At 42.7% G+C, this 23754-nt stretch overlaps 1 protein-coding gene across 2 annotated transcripts in view; it reads right to left on the bottom strand.

The window, feature by feature from the left end:
* ankrd11 (ankyrin repeat domain 11) overlaps positions 1-23141 on the bottom strand; it is a 103069-nt gene extending 79928 nt beyond the window's left edge. For both annotated transcript variants that reach the window (XM_056608320.1, XM_056608319.1), the window contains exon 1: positions 20826-23141. The gene's annotated coding sequence lies outside the window, so the exon portion shown is untranslated. The remainder of the gene's footprint in view (positions 1-20825) is intronic.
* Positions 23142-23754: the final 613 nt, after the last annotated feature.

The following is a 23754-nucleotide window of genomic DNA, read 5'->3' as shown; positions in this document are numbered from 1 at the left end:
TGTAATCAAATGTAATAGACACTGAAAAATATGTATGGACTCAAAGTGTAAGTAGCCAATCATGATACTGCTGCAGCCAAACAGTATTACAGTACTGAAAAAACTGTATTCAAGTAATCCAACAAGGTAAGAAAGGACACTTTAATTGTTTTTCTACACCAACTAAATAACCTTCCACTAACAAAGGCAGACCTTTATGATTTCAAAACAAGGTCTTTCAAACAATAGCTTGCTCCTTCCTATGGTCCGAGGGGGAGAATCAGAACCGCCATTTAAAATTTGAAGGGAACTGCTAGAATTCAGCAGAGCTGGTTCTTGGCCAGGAATCTGTAGCCCCGCCCCCTCCTACACCCTGTGACATCATCGGTATGTTGAGGTTGAACACTGCTCTATATATAGCAGCCTGCCGCCCGCACTGCTTTGCCTCTCTCTCTCTCCCTCTCTCTCTCTCTCCATTTGCCTCCCTCCCCCTAGATCTGTTTTCATCACTCCTTCTCAGTCTCTAATAGAACAGCTCTCGCTGCTCATTCATTTAGAAATAAGAAAGGTAGAAGCTGGGGAGAGGAGAGGTGAGGGACTATGCAGGAGAGAGAGGGGTGAAAGGAGAGATAAACAATGAAAGAAGGGTCATAGGGAGGAGGAGGGGATGGAGTGAATAGACATGCTGTAAATTAACACACACACACACACACACACACACACACACACACACACACACACACACACACACACACACACACACACACACACACACACACACACACACACACACACACACACCTCTGTAATGCATCATTGTGTACACGAGAGAGCGAGTTACGTTGTGGCATGCGTGTGACTGGCATTATAAACATCCTCCCTGCACGAAATAACATCCAAGGCAGCTAATCTGCTAATCCCGCAGCCACTGGAAATGTATTCAGGATCACGCTTGTGGCTCAATGTGAGGACGCAGCCCGGGAGCAGGCTCCATAGCGACGCAGTGTAAGGGGTTCTGCCTGGAGACAGGCAGCCAGTCACCTGCAGCGCCTGGTACCCCAGCTCCACCATCTTGACAGTATCGTCACCTCCACCTCACCAGGCATGATATACGTTACAGAACGTGGCAGAACATCCACCCACTCCCGCAGCAACGCTCCTCATCTCCAAAAACTGTCAGCATTCAAAACAACACATTTCTTGAATTGATATTTCACCCACAATATTTTCCAATTGTGTCAGTAAGATCACTTGATACCCTGGCGGTTATTTTTCGAATGTCCATCTTCTGCAATTTGGATATGATCTTCAGCATTGCAGTGTACTGTTGGATTTTAAATAGCGTATTGTGAAACGTTTGACATCAACGGATCGTCAGGCGATAAACAAGCCTGGTCAACAGAACACCTTAGGAGGGCCCTGATTGGCTACAGAGGAGCATGATTATACCAATAGTGTGCACTGCATCACTTCCGCAGGGAAGTGGAGGCAGGAAAGGGTCTGTTATAAAACACACAACCTAGCAGATCTGCGTTAACATAATGCTTCTTTATAATAGTTAACTACTTTAACGGCATCGACAATCCAAAACCCAAGTGGAATCTAGATGGAAAAAGTGTGTTGTTCAAAACGTGAGCAGCTTTTATTTCTTTGCCACCTACGGAGTTTGTTATGTACGATCATTCAAAAAATCATCGTAGAAGGAAATGTTATTTCCCATAGACATTTGACCAATGGAACCAGAAACCTCGGAGGCTGTGTCATTAACCCCCTATAATAAGAGTGAATTAACTAAACTAACCACCACTGTGTATGCTGTATTTACATTCAAATCAATGAAAAAAAATGCTCCACATTATCTGGACAGATCCTCTACTGGGATGGGCTTGAGTGTGTTGGCGTGTCCACTATTCTCTGTGTGTGCTTGTAAAGCAGGTGAGGAGGAACTCTCATCCTATTGCTCGTCACATGCAGTTTCTAGTTTCATCAACCCTCTTTCTTTATCCAACTCAAGTCCCCCCCCCCCCCCCCTCTTTTCTTAATATTAAAAGTGGGCCGGCAAACGGGCAGTTACTATGGCTAAACCGGAGGAGTTAACCCTATAGGGGACGCATAAAACTGGAGGAAAAGAACATGGAGCTCACTGGGAAGCGATTACCTAGAACACCAACATGTACATAACATCAGACTAGCGCCCAATCAATATTGGATTTTAGGGTCCTATACCGATATTAGGGAGAAAAACATTACCGACATCGTTTCATCGGCCAATATTCAAAATGTACATATATTGTCAGATTTCGAAAAAAATATATTGTGGTACCCTGGGGGTTGAGCAGCTGTAGTTCGGGCCTCAGCAACATCTTGGGCTAACGGAACCAATGAACCATATGGGGAGGAGCTACTAACCTTCACACAGGATATGATATAAAACTGTTAGTGTTGGGAGGGTTTAGGTGGATGCTCAGTAAGCATTTAGAGGTCCAACCAGCCCTGTAGAGGAATTCTAAAGAGGTAATTACATTTATAAACAACCATTTCTAAAGTTTTCATATCGGCAGACATATACTTTGATACAGATATATCTGTGAAAGGCCAAAATCTTGCAACCGATATATCAGTCAGACACACATACAAAGTAAAAGTGCAATTCAGGACAATTTACTTGCGCTGTGATGATGAGGCTGAATCAAATGTGGACGCACAAAAGAGTTGCACAGACAAGCGCGTACACGAGCACAAATGCACATAAAGGCACGCTCTGAGGCTGATGTAGTCAACACGCATGCAAACATTGATAGGTTAAAAAAAAGTTGGCTAAAGGGTTTCGCACACCCTAATCAAGGCTTAATACAGACCTAAGCAGTGGATTTGATTAGAATCTAGCATTCTACTCCAGTGTAGCTTGGATTATGAAAGTGGACCAACACACACAGTGTGTTGATCCACTACAAGTTTAGAGAAAGTATGACATCGAAATATTCCCCCTTGAATTCATCCAGGTATGTCAGTAGTCAACCAGAGAACCTTGATGAACTTAAAATTAAACCTACTTTTGGACCAATCGATTAGTCGAAGAGCTAACATTTTGAACTTTTTATAAAAGACTAAGTACTTCATTTTTTTATTCAAACTTGTGAAAACAGGGGTTTTACCAAGTCTTTAAGCCTATGAATATGATTAATACAACAGAAACAACGGCGCCTTTAAGATTATTTCTATTCATTATCAAGGACATTTCTAACACAATTCATCACTAAGGGGTAAAATTATTCAGTCTGCATGTGTCCCTCGGGCCCCAGAGAATAGGACATCAGCGATTGTCCAACCAATTAAACATAGAGCCAATCGACTAATCTAAATATTAAACATCACACAGCAAACAACCGGATGATCCAGGTTGTTGTTAGAATAACCAGATATGACCAAACCATCGTACATATTTAAATGCGTACATTGGGATTGTAATTTCACTACAGACCTGTATAAAAAGAAAACGCGCAATGTTCCCTTAGAACGTAGGACGCCCATTTAAAGGGTCGCAGTAGTCATTGTCTAGACAAGTCCATCAACTCCTAACTGCCTAATCAGCATGTTTTCTCTTCTCCACACAAGGGGCCACTCACACTAGGGCCGTTTGCCTGTTCCGTGCTGAAGATTCCCTAGTATGTATAGTTTCCTTCTGGAAATTGAGTTGCTGAGATTAGCCGACTATGAGTCGTTACTAGGATCACCACGTAGAGGTTCTCTGCTCGATCCAGAACCTGGGGGAGAACCCAGTCCTTCCAGAAAATGACAGGATCAAGCCCCTCAGACACCTGCCAATGTGGGGCTACCCAGACGGTCTCACACATAATCAACGAGTGCCCGACCTTTGGTACCCCACATGGCCGTAGAGGCCTGGTACAGCTGGACGGAGAGACACTGAACTGGCTGCTGAATGTAGCAATCCCTGTGTGATAGTTCCAAAGGAAATTACACGAAAGAAGAAGAAGCACGATTCCCCCCCTCCCCAGTCCCCACTCCCCCCGCTGGCCCGTGGTCACACTGCTACAAAGGCCGTGGCCTGGGCACGATTGCTCCTTCATACATACGTCATCGAGTCGTAATACGATAAATACGTCATCACCAAGCGTGGTGTCCAGCTGCGACTAAATGCTGTCGTCTGCCCAAATTTCAAGTAAACACTCGACTTCACTATCGCATCAACGTAAACCCACTCGTGAACCGCTTGCCGCCATTGTCTAAAATGATTGTTGTGGGGAAGAAGGACTTGGACCTACAAAGAAAGAAGGGTCACGCAAGGACTACGTCATCCAGCTCACGTTGAGTATCCGCGCGTGTCATCTCATTAGCATCTGTACTTTGGCCACGGCACACCTCTCCCAGGTGTGCCGTGGCCAAGGGGCTGTTCTGTGCTGGAATACGGATGGCGTGGTCACACTAGCCGAACGTTCTAGACTTGAATATGCAAATGAGCTCGGGCACGGGGCGTTGGCCCTAGTGTGAGTGGCCTTACAGTCATGGCTGAGTTCACACGGCTAAAATACAGAACTATAACAGCATCCCAGACAAAGGTAGGTAGGTACTAGGGATGCTAAACAGGTAGCTGCCAACAACAGTACACAATACAAACTGGAAAAAAAACTTAAAAATCCACTTTGCCAAGCTGTCTTCTGCTTGGTCGCGTTCATGCAACAGATCAACGTGTCACGTGTGTGTGTCTTTAACTGAAGTATGTTCCCTCCTGTTCTACTTCAGTTTAATCAGTGTCCACGAAAAATAATTTAATCCAATACCACCACAACGAGTATGAATGGAGAATGTACACTAAAGAGTGTAAACCGTTATTGGGGCTCTCTAAAATGTTGAATTAGCTTCTGACCGACGTCAAACGACGTTCACCACAAGAAAAATCAAATAACCGCCACAACCCAAAGATTTGTGACAAACTCCTCCTCTCTCCTTTCCACAAAATTAGCACTCTGCTTTCACACGCTGCACTCACTGTTCCAAAGCAGAAGGGGATAGGAGTGCTTGTACAGTAGATTTAGTTTGCTGATAATCTCCATAACCAGGGAGAAAACAACTTGTTGCTTTACTTTTATACCCAGTTTCTAGCCGTTTATACATTATGTTTTTGATTTATCAATCACCAAAACAACAACAAGCTACTTGTGTTGCCAACAAGGTTTACCAGAATAAGTACAAACACTTTGGTTTAGTTTTGCTACTAGATGCTAGGCTAGCCATTCAATTGGTAATGACTGATGTTTTCAGCAGCAATACAATCGGTTGTTGAGGTTTAAAGAGTTGTCAGTTATTTAGGGGGAAGAGAAGAGCGAAGGAATACAGTCACTGCTATGCTGATGTCTTATCTTAGCATGTCACTGGATTCATCTTGCGTGCATGGACACACTCACGCGGACACACTCAGGCGGACACACTCACGCACAGCCACTCACTGACACGCATGGAGACACTGTTGCGCACTTCTCTTTGGATGCGTGGGTGGCTGGGAAAGAGTCCTATGCTTTCTGGCAAACTACATTTCTTGAACAAACACTGAGGGAGCACGAATGCCGGGGCTGGATCTATACAGCAACAAAGCACACGTAAATTCAGCTGTACAGCACGACACCCCCTGTAGTTTAGTTCTGCAACAACAGAGCATAAATAGCTTTAATTATTTCCCTGTTTTTCAATGACCCCAAGTTGGAGACCCATTGACATCCATTCTCTTCCCAATAAAGCAGCTCCAATAGCTGTATTATTGTTTTGTTCAACATAAGTAATCATAGGTTTCTACAATAGTGCCCAAAAATAAACAGATCGACAAGTTTCGACTCTGATCTTCACTCAGATTTCTAACTGTGTGTAAAAGCAGAATCAAAACATTATTTTTTCATAAATTGGTGAAAATGACCTAATCAGGGCCGTTTGAATGCACTTACTTGGGATGAACAATACAGACACCATGATTACACCACCGAAGACTCACTTGTTGTAGAAAGGGATTCAATGGCTTTAATTTGCCAAAAATGTAGGTCGATTTTATGAATGAATGAGGTGCCCGGCCTGCACACTTAGATTTTACATATAGACAAGAGATTTTGTCAACAATTAACCTGGGATCCGAGCAATCAAGCCAAAATCCTTTAAGTTGTGTGTGTTTGTAGCCCGTAAACAAAACTTTAGCATGTGCTTGTATGATTCGAATGAATGCTTTTCAATTCCAAGCAAATGACTAATTGAATAGCACAAACGTAGTTTACAATCTCTGCAAGCTTAATGAAAAGAATGTGTTCAAACAGGGCTCAAGACTATCATGTACTACTAGTGCCACACACTTTTCTTGGCACCATAAGAATTTTTGCTGAATCCTTTTTTAAACAATCTGTCCATTTACCTTGCATCTCTGTAACGCATGTTGATCCTTTACTACTCTCCCGAGTCATACCTCTGATATCGCGATACCAGACGCAATCATTGAAACCACGCTTCATCACCCTAAAATACATGTTTTATTGGAATCAAGCTTAAAAAAGCAAAACTGTATTATCAAGTGCTGTGTGGAGGAAGTCGGTGGCTTCGGATCCACACTTGGTCCGAGTTTGACTCTGTTACAGCAGAGCTTCAATGTAAAGCAGGACACACACTATACAAGCCATGGAGCACCACGCCAGGCAGCGTTGAATTTAGGTCTTGTTCCATGTTTAATATAATTAGTACATACGCCAAGGTTTTGGATGTGCCGAAAGTTATTGAGAGCATGTGGCAAAGGTTTCAATAAATAATAATAATAATAGCACAGCAACACTATCTCTATTCACAAGCATGGGCAGAAATGTACTATTGTAGATGACAAATCTCGAGATGTCAAGTCACTGGCAGTAGAAAAAAATAAAAAGACTACCAATGCAATAAAAACATTTTTTGATAATTTCAAAGTGAGTGAATCTTTTATAATGAATATACACAGAGGGAAGGTTCTGTGACAACGGACATGCCAAATGAAGAAGTTAGAAAATCCTAGTTTTGAGCCCTGCCGGGACGGCGTCTAAATATCATCCGAGACTGGTAGGTTTTCTGAACCGAATAAACTCAACAATAGATACATTGCTCGTCTGGTGAGCCGACCACTTCATATTGAAGCTCTGACATAACCTAGCAGGACTCGGACCAAGAGTGGATCAGAAAGCCACTGACCTCTTTCATGCAGCACTTAGTCCTGATTTTGTCATTTTTCTTTTTGAAGCGTTATTCTGATGCTCTATGCGTCTACTTTTTTACTGTCCCAACTGGACTTAGGAACACATTACCTCCCATCCACACAATAAATGCAATCATTTTGGTCACAGTCTTAAGCCCTGTTAAATGCTGAGTGTGTTACTAGTAGGGGTGGGAATCGAGAACCGGTTCCTACTCAGAACCGACTCCAACTAACCAATTCCATCGGAATTGTACGCCTCCAAAATTATCGATTCTTCACGATGCCCTCATTTCTCTGTGCAACGTTTTCCGGTTTTCTCAACATTTTGCGTCAACGGTACATTGCATCACTCTCTCTGCGACGGCTCAGACCTTCAAACAACGAGGCAGCATCATAGAGAGGAGGAAGCGATCCAAAGTCTGGTTCCAGTACACCAAAAGCAATGAAAATGCTGCCCTGTGTAATCAATGCAATGCTGTTATATTGTGTAAATGTGCAAATACCAGCAACATGCTAAAACATTTGTCTACCCAGAATGGATTTAATCTATGCCCTGTGTAATCAATGCAATGCTGTTATATTGTGTAAATGTGCAAATACCAGCAACATGCTAAAACATTTGTCTACCCAGAATGGATTTAAGTACCAAGAATATGTTGTGTTCAAAAGCCTGCGTACGAGTCAAACAAGCTCCACTGTGTCCTCTGTTGACGACGGTAATGATCAGGTTGAAAGAGAAAACTTCCCCTCCAAAAAAAATTTGAAATAGGCAGCCATTACAGCAGATGCATGGACATGGCTTGCCCAAGACCATTATACAACGGTCACTGTACATTATACAAAGCAGGGAAAGATCTTAGGTAAAGTCCTAAGAACCAGGGCAGTGTATGAAGCCCAAAACAACCCATCTGTCCTAAAGGACAGCGCGGATCCGTCTTCCATCTAATAAGCACATTTTTTATTTCAAACATGATCATTGCTCACCACTGCCAGGTTTATATGTTTCTACTTTTGTTGGTAGGGCCACATGAGTGTCAGTCAAAACACACATTTATGGTCCTTTTAATTTCAGACTGTACCTTTAAAGCACCCCAAGAAGGCCCTAGAGGAGCTGTTTGGAGAGGAGGAGCGTGCACTAGGTAGAGACCCAGAACATTGGTGAGGACTTAGAAATACAAATGTACAGAAGCAACTCCCATGTCATCTGACCCTGTTCTATGGTGGTGGCAGAAGAAGGACCATTTGCCACTTCTGTGTGATGTAGCACAAAAGTATATGTGCGCTCAGGCTTCTTCTACTCCCTCAGAAAGGGTATTCTCCACAGCAGGAGATACCATTAGTGCGGAGCGCTCAAGAAACCTACCAGAAAAGGCAGATATGCTTGTATTCTTGCATAATAATTGCTGATGCACATTCAGTGTATAAAAAAAATCATTTAAAAAATGTTTTGAGGCATACAGTTCATGCCTATTTAACTAAAGTGGACGTACGTATGTTCACTGTTTTGTTTACATTTTATATCCCTTTCTAGAAAAGGATTGTTAAACTATAATGTACTGACATTTGGTTTAAGCTTAAGCCGGTTTCACACCGCCGCGCGGCAACTCGCCGCCTCCATTAATTCCATTGAGGTAAGGGCGGCAGAGGGGAGGCGGTTACAAAAGCGTCTGTTGACCAGGAAGCGGTTGCCGCCCACTTTAACGCGTACAGATTTTGCCCTTCCGCTCAGCTTTCCCCGTGTTGAAACTTTCGGCGGTAGCCGCAGCAGCAGCCGCTTTTGAAAACGCCTGGCCCTTCACACCGCCGCGCTGAACCCTCCGGCAGCGAGGCGGTTATAAGGGCGGTTGCCGCGCGGCGGTGGGCAAGCACCTTTACAGTTAAGCTTACAGTTACTGAAGTTAAATCAACATGTACATAAAAAAAAAGATTATCTAGGCCTACATTACTTTTGCTCTAAAGTGGACTTGTGTATGTCCACTGTTACTTAATTTACAACATCCTTATTAAGAAGTTAAACCATGTTCCATTATTAAATGTATTGATTTTTTGTATCAGTCGCGTCTATTTAGAATATATTTTCTTTCTACTCTATAGCCTGTCATGGTCAAAAATAAAATGTTTGCTTTTGGTATTACTTTTTTTTTTTTTTTAAAGCCTTCATTTACAGGTGTTTGTCATTGGTTCAGTAGTTATAAAAGGCCAGCAAATAAAGACTGTGCTGCTATTTGTACAAAATAAATCGTACCGTTTTTGATACTGTACTTTAATCAGTTATAAAAAGCCATATGAAACGCAACGTGCTAGAGGTGCCAAAAAACTATGCTTGGTACTGCCTTTTTTTTTGGTCATGGTTCATGACCAAATGACGTCAAATCTTGGCAGAGAATCGTGATATTAATTCCAAGCTAAAAAATTGTGATTCGTATTTTTCCCCGAATCGTGCAGGCCTAGTTACTAGAATAGCACATATAGCTTGAGCTGTTGCTCCATCGTTAATAGCTTGCATGTTTAGAAACTTGTAACATGATAGCAATGCAAGCATAGCCATCCTGAAAGCAAAGAACAATTAGTTACACTGCTTTCAAGGTCTGCCTGCTTTTTGAAACATTGGGTATCAAGGAAGGGTTCTTGGGAGGAATGAATGGAAAATACCTTACTTAAGCGTTTGGCTTGAACACTTCCCATCAAGACTCATCATGCAAAACCTCATGAACTCTTTGCCCTCTTTAACCAACGAGGAAAAAAAGAAGTAATACACAAAATATATCAGAAGAAGAGTGTAAGAGTGGGATAAAGAGATAAATTGGGAGAAGGGAGAGAGAAAGTGAAGACAAAGATGAAGGAAGGGAAAGGAGGGGAGAAGGGATAGAGAGAGACAATATAGACAGAGGGGGAGAGCGGGAGAAGGAGAGTCTAAAAGGCCAGCTTGAATCTGGCTGATGCAATCTAATGGAACATTGTATTATGGAGGTTTGTGGTGCAGGGCGGTTACTCTAGTAATGGAGACACACAAGATAATGCGGGGGTGTGGGTGGAAGGTGACGTGGTAAACGATGGTGGTGTAGCCGGAGTCTTTGGCGGAGGACATTATAGTGTTAGGGCTCCAGATATGGAAGAATTTATTCAGCCCTAAAATTGTATTGTATATTTATAGTACATTTGTAGAAGATACAATTAAATACTTAACTTACAAATGGAACAAATTCAAAGAGATGTTCACAAAAATGTAATATGTGCTTATTTTAAAAAGGTAATGCTAGATATTATAACCAATTCCTTGTCAAGATCACAGAATAGGATAGAATGTGTATAAACAAGGCTAAGGGCAGTTAGGAGAGATGACAACAGTGGAAATCAAGGAACCACAACAGGCAGCATAGCTTAAAACGTGAGCAGCATTACATTATTGCGCCCCAAAAAAATAATAAAAAGAAAACGTGAAATAAAAATATTAAAAACAACAAAAAAAAGGAAAAATACACGAGAATGAAAACAAATAATTGGTCTGCTATTCTGGTAGAAAGATGTATCAACCGAAGTGGAGGAAATGGGTTGGGGGGAGCAAGAGAGAGCGAGAGAACTACAAAAACAGATATAAAATTGAATGATATCAATAGCAAATGAGGGGATCTTTGAAGGAAGGAGAATGTTGTTGTTGTTGTTGTTGAACAGGGGTTAGGAGGAGAGGGGGAGGAGAGATGGATGAAAGGGAGGGGAGAAGAAGGATAAGAGAACAGTCATTTGCGAGCTAGCCTTCAGATTGGAGCTGTGAGCTTCTGGCTACCATTGGTGGGTAAGTGTGCTTGGTTCTCCCCCACTACACTGCTAAATATAACCTCAACAACTGGAGCAAATGTTGAATAATGAAGCATGGCAGCTTCTGGAACACAACCAACTGCAAGAAGGGTAAATATAGAAGTGTCTGAAAAACACCACTACCAAGAACAAGTTTCCAGAAAGATTTAGAGCCAAACTACAGCTTAAACTACCACTAGTAATAGTAGTATTAGTGATGTTAATCTAGCCTTCTTTACAGCTGTGTTCATCGTTTTACTTGTCTACTTGGTGGATTGGGTAACAGAATGCATGAGATCGAGAGGCAAGCCCTAATCAGGACTGCAGGAAAGAACACACTTGCACTTCCTTGTATGGACAGCCTGCGTCAAATAGTGAGACCAGAGTTTAATTCTGTGAATGGACACAAGACAACACTCTTTGCACCCTAGAGCTTTAGGCAAAGACCTGTCCTTCTTGTTCTCATTCAGGCTTTTTATCCATCACAGAGCTCCATCCTAGAGGTCACATCCCATAACTACAGAGCTCCATCAGAGAGCTAATCATCATTATAATAACTATAAGACCGATTACCAGCACAGAGCTCCATTTTAGAGCACACATCAGATAACTACAGAGCTCAATTAAAAGACTTGGCCGGTTAGTAAAGGCCTCAGCGGGTTCATTGACATTGTCTTCTTCAAGATTTAAATCAACCTTTTTTTTTTGGTGTACTGAAACTGAAACTAGACAGTTGGGGATCAATTGAAAACCATTATAATCCAAATGAGTCAAGCAGCTATAGTCCCCCTGTACTCCGATACCCCTAAATACATTGTCTAATAAATTGCCTTCAGAAGTCACCTAAAGAGTAAATAGAGGCCACCTGTGTGTAATTTACTCTCAGTATAAATACACCTGTTCTGTGAAGGCCTCAGGGGTTTGTTAGAGAACACTGGAACAACAACATCATGAAGACCAAGGAATTCACCAAACAGGTCAGGGATAAAGTTGTGGAGAAGTTTTAAGCAGGGTTAGGTTATAAAGAAAACATGTGGAAGAAGGTCAGATGAGACCAAAGTTGAACTTTCTGGCCTAAATGCAAAGCGCTATGTGTGGCGGAAAACTAACACTGCACACTATCACCCTGAACACACCAACCCCACTGTTAAATATGGTGGTGGCAACATCATGCTGTGGAGATGCTTTTCTTCAGAAGATACAGGGAAGATGGTCAGAGTAGATGGGGAAGGTGGATGGATCTAAATGGTGGAGAGATACGAGAACATGAGTGAGCGAGATATTGAGAGAGAGAAACTAAGAAAATAAAGCAAGATGGAGAGAGAGATACATTGTGCTTTATCAATGTAAATTAATGTTTTCCAGACTAATAAATACTAGACCGAGAATGACATGAGCAACGGGAATCCAGCTAGCTGACTTTGTGATCCCGTCCTCATCAGTGGGCTCCTTCTGCTATGGTCATCTTGCTTCTCCAAACAATACAATCGAGGCAAATAGAGCCAACGGTCGCTCCCACCCCAACCCCCTGACCCCCCTCCTCCTCGCCTGGGTCCATTCAGAGTGCTAGGGGGGTGATGAGGAGTCAAGGGGTATTGTTACAATGTAGCAACAGATAAACACTATAGTGGGCCCCCAGCTGCCTGCTCGTTTCATCAACAATATTCTTCAAACCCACCCACACAGAGAGACAGAGAGGGTGAGAGAGAGAGAAAAAGAGAAAAATATATATCCATCTGTTAAGCTCAGTGCATAGTTTCACCCTCTCTTACCAACAATTGAATTAGCTAGATTGGCATGAGTGTCCACATTCAACATTGTCCACTGGGTCCGGACAGGCCTGCAGATTATGGCCGGGCTAGGCTGGGGACGGATGTGGAGCTAGACAGGGAGCGTGGTGTGGGAATGGTTCAGTCCATACAGGCCCATCTCTTTCTGCTTCTGGACTCCTAACTAGTCACTCGTTCTGGCCCAGCAATGCGTGCACACACACAATCACACAAATACCTCATTGTGCATAAGCCGCACTTGATAACAATTAAGGATTGAAAGAAACAAACCTGTACATATGTCACCGCCGTGTAAAGGCTTTTGGTAACAAAGGCCCAATTTAAAGTACATGAAATCATATCTGAAGGCCCTGCAAGTGCTGCGCAGGTATTCAGACTTTGAGATCTTCGTGGATTACGACAGCAACACTGAGCAGCTCAGAGGAGCTGACCCACTTGCTGCGGAAGCACGGCAAAATTGTGGTGATGGACCAGCCGGACCACCTCAGTGTGCTAGAAGAAGGTGATCACACTTCAGAAATAAATGTTTGCAATAAGTCTGTGAGAAGCCTTTGAAATTATTTTATGTTTATATCTTATATCAAAGCATAATATACTGAAGAGGCATGTATATGTCGGTAATTAAATTGTTTGTTACCAATTAGAAAGTATTGATCATGCCACAAACCTTTGAAAGGTATTTGAGTAGATTACAGGGCATAATTACTGCAACACACACACACACACACACACACACACACACACACACACACACACACACACACACACACACACACACACACACACACACACACACACACACACACACACACACACACACACACACACACGAAATTATATGAAAGCAGGATTACAAGGCAGAGCACATAAAAAGGGAGGGTGCGTTGTTTGAACAGATTAGGCTTGGCTATAAAGATGCGGAAGAAATGATCATGTACCATCCCTGACCTATCAGGCCCCTTAAATTTGGATCCAAGTATCAAAGTCCAAATCTAACTTGCAGAGAGATGCATGTCTACGTACATCTGTGTGTGCATGTTGACATTATTATTAGTTAGTAGTATCTGTGTGTGCATGCGTGTGTGAAGAGAGGAAGGGGTTACTTACAGTGTCAGAGAACAAGGTCAGCCCATCCCTTGAGAGGTGTTGGCTTACTAGCAGAGCACAGCTACTTGAAACCAAGGTCACTGCTTTATGGCTAGGGAAAGGGGGGAAGGCTGGCTACAGGACACCCACACAAAGTAGCAAGGGATTGGTGGGGTGGGGGGGAATATATCCATCTTTCTTTCTTTGTTCGGCTGGACGAGATTAGACACACACACACACACACAAACACAGTATGTGTGTCTCTTGTGCTTGTGTGTGCATCTGTGCTCGTGTGTGCGTCTGTGCTCGTGTGTGCGTGTGCTCGTGTCGGTGGGCGTGTCTTGCGTGTGCTTGCAAGCGCGTCTTGGGCGTTTCTTTCGCTTATACACTTTGATACTCCCCTTCAGGGCAAAACTTCCTGAAAACTGACACCGGTCTGAGATAAACAAATCAGAATAGCAGCCATTATTGGGTCATTATGGCTGGAAACTGGAGAGCAAAGAGACCATGTGCATGCACCCTGCACCCTCCTCATTCTCTTCAAAATCCACTAACCAGCATCAGCCAGCTCCTTCGGAACACCACTACACAATAAGAGCGCTCTTATAGAACTGTGGATGACAGCACGTTGGGCGATGGAAATTCAACACCATCAATTCATTACTAAGACTCTAGGGTAGGGGTGTATGGTATAAACGGTATAGAAAGTATACCGGTGTGAATTTGCACTACGGTATGGATTTTGACGTTACCGTGAGACCACTAGACAGTGTTGCGTGCAACACGTTACAAAGTAAGTAACACGTTAACACAGTAACGCAACTACTTTTTCATGTAATAAGTAAAGACGAAACATAGTTCCTTTTTCAATTCTGCGCACCGTTACTTTTCATCACAGACGTTACAGATTTGACAGCGATACTGCATACTCAGCAAGCCCTAAGCACAGCGAGATATACCAGCATCCAATGCGGAAGTGACAAACATTGAAGTAGCACCGGGTGACCACTACGAGGTGGTACCAAAAGGGAGCAATTCTTCGTTGACTCACATGTTAAACAGGCCGTTTTCACAGTCTTATTAAACCTATTTACAGCCTGGTCCAAAAAAACAATCTAGTCAGAATGTTTACTTCATATCTCCATGACAACACAGATTTTTTTAGGAGGCTAATTTTTATTGTATTGGAGGTTAAAATGTAGGAATAATTAGGGGCGCAGTCTCTAGTCTAGAGTGATAGCTAGCTGATGTTGCTAATTCGGTGTACGTCACCTAGATGGGCGTATCTCCCGCCCCCCATGGGGGGGCGAAGATCAATGCCCTTTTTTGGTTAAAGGAAATGAGGCGGAGTCAAACTATGACGAGTCAAACTAAGATGGCGACGCGCATAAACCAAGAGAATTAGATGCAGTTGGAATAACTGCCCGGATGCTACAGCCATTTTATATACTATCTATGGTACTCAGGTACTGAGTACTTTATTACTTTAGTAATTTTTTACTTTGGTACTGCCAAGTATTTGTACTTGGGCTAAGAAAAGGTGGAATCGGTGCATCCCTCATATTATTTATATTTATAACTTTACACCAGACCCATATGCATTTATATCCACCATGTGAAATGCACTCTGATACCCGAGTCTTTTTGTTAAGCCAATTGACAGACTGAAAGCCATGCCTAGCAGCGCTGGTGCAGAAGGTAGACGTGTTCACAGCACAGGAGGAAAGAGAGGGGACAGGTCTTATCTCAGCCTCCCAAGCTTAGACCAGTGCCTAGCAGCTCTAAAATTAGACACCAGTTCTAAACACAGAGAAACGCCTCTCTGATGTGAACTTGGCTGGCTGCTGACATAACATAGACGGAGCAGAGTGCTGGAGCCGGCCAGGTCCCTTTCAGGTAAACAAGCCAGACACACAGGCCGGGACTACTAGTCGCCACAATCAGCACTACCATTGACTGCTAGCGTGCTGCCATTACCAACCAACATCTGCCACTGCACAAGATATAAACAAATACATTGGCTTTTCCAAAGTGTTCATGGCATAACGCAATATAACAAGAATGGATAGTCTGATTTATAAATGGAAACTAGCAGCCTTTTGAGACCTTGGGTGATAAACTGCTAAATAATTTGCAATAAATCTGTTGCAAGATGCACTTTTAAATGTAAACATATATTTGTAAGCATATCCATATTTAAACATATGCACAAAGCAGTTCTTGTAGGCACTGATGAAGCTAGAAGAAACAGCTTGGCAGAGGAAAATCAGAACCACTGCCAGTTTACAGCAATTCAATGCAAGAGTTATAACGAGTTAGGCACAGATAGTGTTGTAGGACTGGATTCCAACGAGTAGTGAGTACATATTTTCGTGCACAGACGTGTCTGACAGACTCAACCTCTAACCCCTCCTGCCTAATAAAGGCTTTACAATGAGAGAGATATTCAGAGACACTGAAACAGAGAGAAGAAGGAGTCAGATGCAAAGGTTGAGGGGACGGACTTAACCACAAAAGAAGGAGGGAGAAAAAAAAATAGAGAAAGATGGACAAAAAAGACAGAGGCAGGGCAATTAAGATCAAGACGAACAGAATTAAGATGGGGCTAACATTGAAACAGAAAGCAAGAGTTAGCCAGGAGAATGAAGCCCAGAAATAGACTTCATAATATCTTCCGGTTTGTGGTGGATGGAACAATTTGTCAGTCCAATTAGCTGTTAGCTAAGAAAGCCCCTTTCCTTTTTTCCCCCATTGACAGCCACTGCTGAAACAGCGAATAACACAGTTACTGATCCCAGAGTAGACAAGCGGGTATGTTTTATTTTATGTAACACAAACATGCTGCGCTGCTTAAGCTTTTGCATAAGTTTTGAATGTGGAAGCTACAAGGATATTCACTGCGGCCCTACTTTGGAAGACCCCATGTTTGAATTTCACCATCACCATTTGGCTGGTCCACATCGAACAGATATGTTTCAGTCCAAAAAAGCCGAAAAAAGTAAAAGTTCAAGACGAGAGACGAGTTCTCTCTGCTAAGAACACACAGCATCCTATTGGAGAACATTCTTGTTCTCTGCTCTGACAAGCAACTCTTCCTTATTTAGTGTAACATGACACATCTCTTGCCTCAGTGTAACCAACCTGTGTGTAAGAGCACGAGTGTATGCGTGGTGGCCGGGGTATTGCACTTAGTAGGGCGCATTAAAAAACAAAACAAGCCATGCACCTATGGGGAAAAATAAAACAAAGACATTGAACAATCACCAGCCAGATGAGCCACCCACCCACAAACTCACCCACACACAGAGAGAGAAAGTTCACAGAACCCTCCTAGTTCCTCCCCCAGCACCCCCTCTCTAGCCTCACCCCGGCACATGGAAGACCTCACATTCCAGGTCTGGAGATGTAAGCCGGGCCAGTGGTGGCCAGCTAAGAGGAGCCTGTCTCCCCTCCACAGAGGCTCGACTGTTCCCTCAAACAGACTCCCTCTATCTTCTGCAAGGACTGCGCTGTCGGAGAAGGAGGGGAGGGGAGGAAGTGGAAAGGTTGGGCAAATAAAGAAGCCTATAGTGGAGTAGTCTCTCCGGCCTGGTGCAGGAGGAGCCTGATATCTGGGAGTTATGTAATATGACTGTCGGGCCCTGCGTGCACAGAAGGACTACTGCCACACATACTAATAATACCAGAGATAGAGGCAGAGAGCAAGAGAGAAAATAGAGACTGAGGTTGGAAGTGAGGCGAGATGAAGATTGAGAAAAAGAGGAACATAAGAGGGTTGTGAGGAGAGGGCAGAGCCTTTAATCAATAACACACACACACACACACACACACACACACACACACACACACACACACACACACACACACACACACACACACACACACACACACACACACACACACACACACACACACACACACACACACACACACACAAATTAATAACCCCACACACGCAAGAAGAGAGAATCAGGGAGAGTGCTAGCTTGTAGGCCACCTCAGTCTGTGTCTGGTAACCAAGGGGTGAAGTGGAGGAGTTAGAACGCTTAAAATATGATGGTGATTTACTTGGTTGCTTCCAGTAATACATGTGACTGGCATCACATTAGTCGGGGAGGGCTGGTTGGGAAGGTGTGGAGAGGGCGGGGCCTACTAATGCCGGAGGTCTATGAGGCTTTGTGATCAGTTTTCCTGCTTCCTACTGACGGTAAGCAGATCGCCCTTGCACACAAACAAGCAGACACTACTTTGGCCGGGGGTAGGGGGATGGAGGGGTTAGGGTGGTGCTGTCATGCCAAATTTGTACCAGCTGCCAAATTTGTACCGGGCGCGTCATCCATACGTAATCCACTCCAAATCTGCCTGGCAACAGATGATCGCTTCGTCCGTTGCCTGGCAACGGACGATCGCGTCGAATGACGTGAACATTCGCGAACCTTCTATCTAGCGATCCGTTATCTGTATTGTGCTATTTTGTCCTTGACCTGCTTTAAACACTAAGTTTACTTGCTAAATTTGATTAAACAATTAAATACAATACAAATATAAAGTAAAAACAAGTGTTATCTGTAATGATATCAACATCAGTTATTAGACCGTCACACGGAGCATGCGCAGTTGGATTGGCGCGCTGCATGTTGATGTCTGTTCCAAGATACATTGTGTTTTTATTAAGGAACCCAACAAAACATTACATTATCTAGCGATCCGTTAACTGTATTATGTTATTTAGTCTTTGGCAACATGAGCGCGAATGTTTTTTGAAACCTGCCCGGCAACGGACGACGCGATCATCTGCTGCCATGCAGGTTTGGAATGGATTACGTATGGATGACGCGCCCGGTACAAATTTGGCAGCCGGTACAAATTTGGCATGACAGTGCCAGTCTCAGGCCAGTGAAGATTCCGAAACGACAGTCGCGGCATCGGCTCCCATGAAAATATCACAATAATCTCGGGTTGATTTATCGGCTCCCATTTTTATATTATTAGCCATTGTGCTATTGGTGCTATAATAACACCAGAGATTCACAACTTGTGAGCAGTGTGGTGACTGTCATAAAAAATAATTAAAGGTCACAAATATTAGTTCTTGAGGTAGGTATTTCAATCTCAATTCAGCATTCAAATGCTAAATAATAGCAATATTAGCCTTCGGCAGATACATTGTCATCTGCATTTTAGTCTGGCCGACACTAGGAAAAAGGTGAAAGCCATGCCTGTCTCCTAAGAAGATGTCATAATCTAGTTGGACAAGCACAGTGCTCCTGGAGTCAACCATTAGCCCTGCTGTGTCAGGAGTTGGCCTTACAAGAAAGGGGGAGCCTTTTACCTCGGCTCAAGAGTGCAGACAAGTCGGTGCAGCGCAAGTCATCCTAGTTCCTAGTTAATGCAATGAAAAGCTGGAAACATAATACATGGCTGTGTATTATGGCTGTTGGAACGAATTTCGGGGAATCAAAATGTAAAAAATGTATACTATTCAAATGATGCTAACGTAAGGGAATCCTGCCGTTCTCTTCTGGTCCTACTAACATTTGAAAATAAAATTACATTACTCTAAACTGAAGTTGGCAATCATTCTTTTGTCAAAAGTTGGTATACTAAATTAAACTGTTGTGTTTAGGGGTGTAACGGTAAACCCCAATAAAAATGTTGACAATATCAATAAATGTTAATTTTAAACACAATTATTATTTTGGTGGAATACCGCGAGGGGGAAACCGTGTGTTTAAGTTCATTTTAAATTTCCGTTTAAGATGAGGTCTGTGATTGTTGTTTACGACTATGGATGCAGTAAGAGCATTGTCTGCTGAGATACATAAATAGGCTGTTACCTACAATATACTCAACGAAGTGATGAGTCAGTGCTCTCCATCACCACGTACAAGCGGCTAATTATATTAACGAGTCGAGAGGTAGCGTTAATATAATCTCCATTTCTGCCTATAATTTACTTTGCAAGAAAAAAAATTATAGTTAGAATGCCCTCTTGTGGACAGAACGTTAAATAGTTAAATGTTAAAGGTTGGATCAGCGATTCTAGGCCGAAACATAATTGATCACATTTGTCTGATCTTTTCTCACGATCCGCCTAGCTGCCACCCCATAAGCAGGCCGTCAAAAAAACACATCTCTGTATGCAGCCTATGCTCCGAGTTCGTATACAAAAACAAATGGTGCTACCAAACACTCAAAACCAAAATAAATAATATTCCAAGACCAATCACCGACAAGGGGTGGGTTTTGTGGGGTTTCGCGCAGCGTTCATGAATGCATAAAATATGGAAGGGAGGGCCAAGCTAGTTGTTTGTTTGGGATCTCGCTTCAAATACCATAAGTGACGTCACTCAACATCGCTGTTACAACCTTTAATTAGTTAAAAATAAATAAAAACACAACACAAAGTATCCAACAAACGCACCCTGTGCCTCGAGGTGTGTAGCCGGCAGAGCGGGCCCCCCTCCCGCAGCGCTTCAGTGCCAGACAACGGCAAACATAAGCATTGAGGATTCGGAAATGATGATCAAATTAACACTGCTTGTTATATAGCTTAAGAAGAGCTGCTGTTTTCTAAATTTAAGTCCCAGATCATCCTGATGAAAAAGAACGGGTTGATTGTAAAGCTGACTTACAGCTGAAAACTGCCTGTGCCCAGTTCATTGGAGTGACCGCTGAAAAGTCTGTTCAAACCTAATTAATAGACTCCCTGCTGGCACGTGGTAGTGCCAGCCCTAAATGCGAATTACAACTACTTTTTGAACTTACAATAGTAGACAGAAAGATCAAAAGTGTGTGTGCATAAACAGTCCCACACACAAAGCCCCTGACAAACCCAGCCAGGGCGAGGACAGGCATGCTCCTGCTCTAAACATTCCAGCATTGAGGGTTGAACACAGCCGCTGCTCTGCACGTGCGAGAGGGAAGAGATAGAAGTTGCTGTATACAGCAGAGGGACATACCGATTCCATGGCTGAGGGAGAATGAGTCGGACTAAAATCCAGTGAAAGTAAACGACTGCTGCTGCTTTAGTAGTCCAGGGAATCCTGGAAAACAAGACACAACCACACATCGACATTAATAACATATCCATTGAAATACATTTCACAGATGTTATACTAGAAGAGGCATGGGATGGTCGCAGATCTTGGCCCTTCAGGAATATAAATGTGCTGCAAAACGTACCTGGTGTTTTGCCAATTTATCAGATGTTGCTACATAGTGGTTCTGCACATGAGCATGACGACACTACCAAACACATGAGGCAGCACCATTTGTGAGGGTAACATGATTTGATAGACTCTGACAAGGGAGCATACATTGGCAGAACAATGTATACAACTAGCCAATCAAAAAGTACTACCGTATGCGTTTGGTAGCGTATTTTATCTGTAGACCAATTGCCCTTATCAAATGATGCTCCCAAGACAGAACAACGTTATTTTACTCACTCCAAAAATATATTTTGATACTGTATTATAACTTAGTCATTGGAGATTTCAGGGGTTCATTATGTGTATTTTCACCACTACTACACCGGGGAGCAATAGTCTCGTCATGCGCTTCCGCAGAATCACTTGGTAGCAAAACTGACAAGGGAGCATAAGTTGGCAGAACAGCAGTTAGATACTGGTCTGGCCGTAACACATGATCATCCGTCAAGGATGTCGTATCCAAATGCTGCAGAAAAAGTAAAGCCTTCTAACCAGTAGGGCTGTAGTCAATTAGGGCTGGGCGGTTTGACAATATATATCGGGGATGTGAGAAAAAATGTCTATCAATACACATTTCCCTGTATCGTACCTTTCGTTCTATTACTTATCCGTAATGGCAGTATTTTACATCATTCTGACCCTGCTTTATTTTTACTACACTACACATTTGGAGGGATTCGGTCTGAAACAGAACGAATGTCCCGCAACTTTCTGAGGCAGTACAAGAGTCAAATAATGCAATCTTTCAAAAGAAAAAAAGCTAGTGCCACTAGCTAACCACTAGCTAAACGGGTTGAGTCAAGTATGCGGATATTTGAAGCTCGTTCTGGAAAGCCGTTTATTTTGATGATCGCGGCCGAGTGAGTGTTGGGCTTCTCAGTATAACGCTACGGTGCATGTAAAAGTTGCCATGGGTCCAAACATGCCCCCTCCTTCCAAGAAATTAGTTGATAGGATTTTTAAAAAGTATTATAGAGTATGTGGTTATTCTGGCTAGAATTCTTTTTCATACAATTGACCAAAAATGCACTATACCGTGATATATATCGTTATCGACATGAAATGACCAATATCGTGAGAAGATTTTGTCCATATCGCACAGCCCTAAAGTCAACCAAAGACAGAATGCATTCTACCTGGTAACCTAAATATAAATATTGTGTGGAGGAACTCAGTGGATTTCGGTTAAGGCAGGGCTTCAACTTAAAGGGGATCGCACACCACACAAGCCACAAAGTGCCGCAGCTGGCAGCATCATGCAGTATAAAGAGAACACACGAATGCGATGGGTGCCATGGTTCCAATTCTGATATGTTCACACTCGAAGCCCATCAAGCATTAAACAAGATAGTCGATCAACTATCCTAGAGCACACAACCTGACTTTTTTAAGATGTACCATGTTGTTTGTTGAATCGTGATATTTAAACTTCTGTAACCAAAGTCAACATTTTATATTTTTGTCCCTAACCCTTTTCAACCAAACACTACCACACCGACACCTTTGTTGACATGGTTTGTTCCAGATGCCTCGTAAATCAGCCTCACGAGTGGCACTTGTGACGTCATTTTCTGTCTCATAGCACTTATAGCATTCCCGTTCTTCTTTGTGATTGTGTCATTGGCTATGTTAGCTACATTAGCCTCTTTAGCAAACCAGCTCGAAAACAAGCAACACAACTTTACATTGCATTGCACGCACCGCATTTTGCACGCATGTAATCAAGGGTGTTAGAGCATTTAAAATCGACATTAAAATGACCAACGTGGTACAAATACAAAGAAAGTAAATATATTCATGGGCACAGCCATTTTTGTTGTCGAGTCTCCTCACTGAACTCTGTATACTCTAATAATTCCAAGTGGGGCTGACAGAAAGAGGGCGTGCCTCTGTGAAATGCCACAGAAAGCTGGGAGATTTCCTCACTTGCAACTCGTAAGGATGGTGTACAAGGCATCTGGAAAACACCATTAGTTTGGAGCCGAGTAAATGTCAGTAAATACTAATAGGTTGAGTGAGTTCAAGTAATATGGTATATTAAAACAAACGATTATTTAAAAAAACACAAAATGTAAATTAATGTGAACATTATTTTGTATTCAAAGTCAATGTCCAAACAAACATAAACGATTAAGCTGTGCTTTTCTCCTTATGCAACACCAGCGATTGTCCAACCAATGAGAATTACGTTGGACAACAATAATACATGAAATTGATATAGGGCTTTTCCAAATGCAGACGCTTCACAATAGCAGCTAAATCATGATCAAAATAAAAAAACAAAACAAAAAACAACACAACAGCATGCCAACCAATCGACCAATAAACAAGAAGGTGTACGCCCTACTAACCAGTAATGCTAATATTTGGTAGTGCTGGGCGATATGGCCCAAAAGTCATATCGATATTCTCAAGCAGAATGTTGGTATAAGAAATATAGATATTTGTTGACACAATAGCATAGTTTCCGTTGCCGTGCTCCAACTCGTCATTCTACATCGGTACCCCGCTGTGCTTTCATTTCCAGCCTGCCTGCGTCTCTGTGCTCGTTAACCTGGGTTGCTGAAGCAAACTCATTCCTAAATGTGGGTGTAGGCTAGTGCTGCACGACTTATCGAGCCTTTGCGATTGTATAACCGCAACAGGCTAGGATAAAAAAAATAATAATAATGTATTT

Source organism: Gadus chalcogrammus, chromosome 14 (genome assembly GCF_026213295.1).
Source record: "Gadus chalcogrammus isolate NIFS_2021 chromosome 14, NIFS_Gcha_1.0, whole genome shotgun sequence".
Classification (NCBI taxonomy): domain Eukaryota; kingdom Metazoa; phylum Chordata; class Actinopteri; order Gadiformes; family Gadidae; genus Gadus; species Gadus chalcogrammus.
This window is presented reverse-complemented; position numbering and strand designations above follow the sequence as displayed.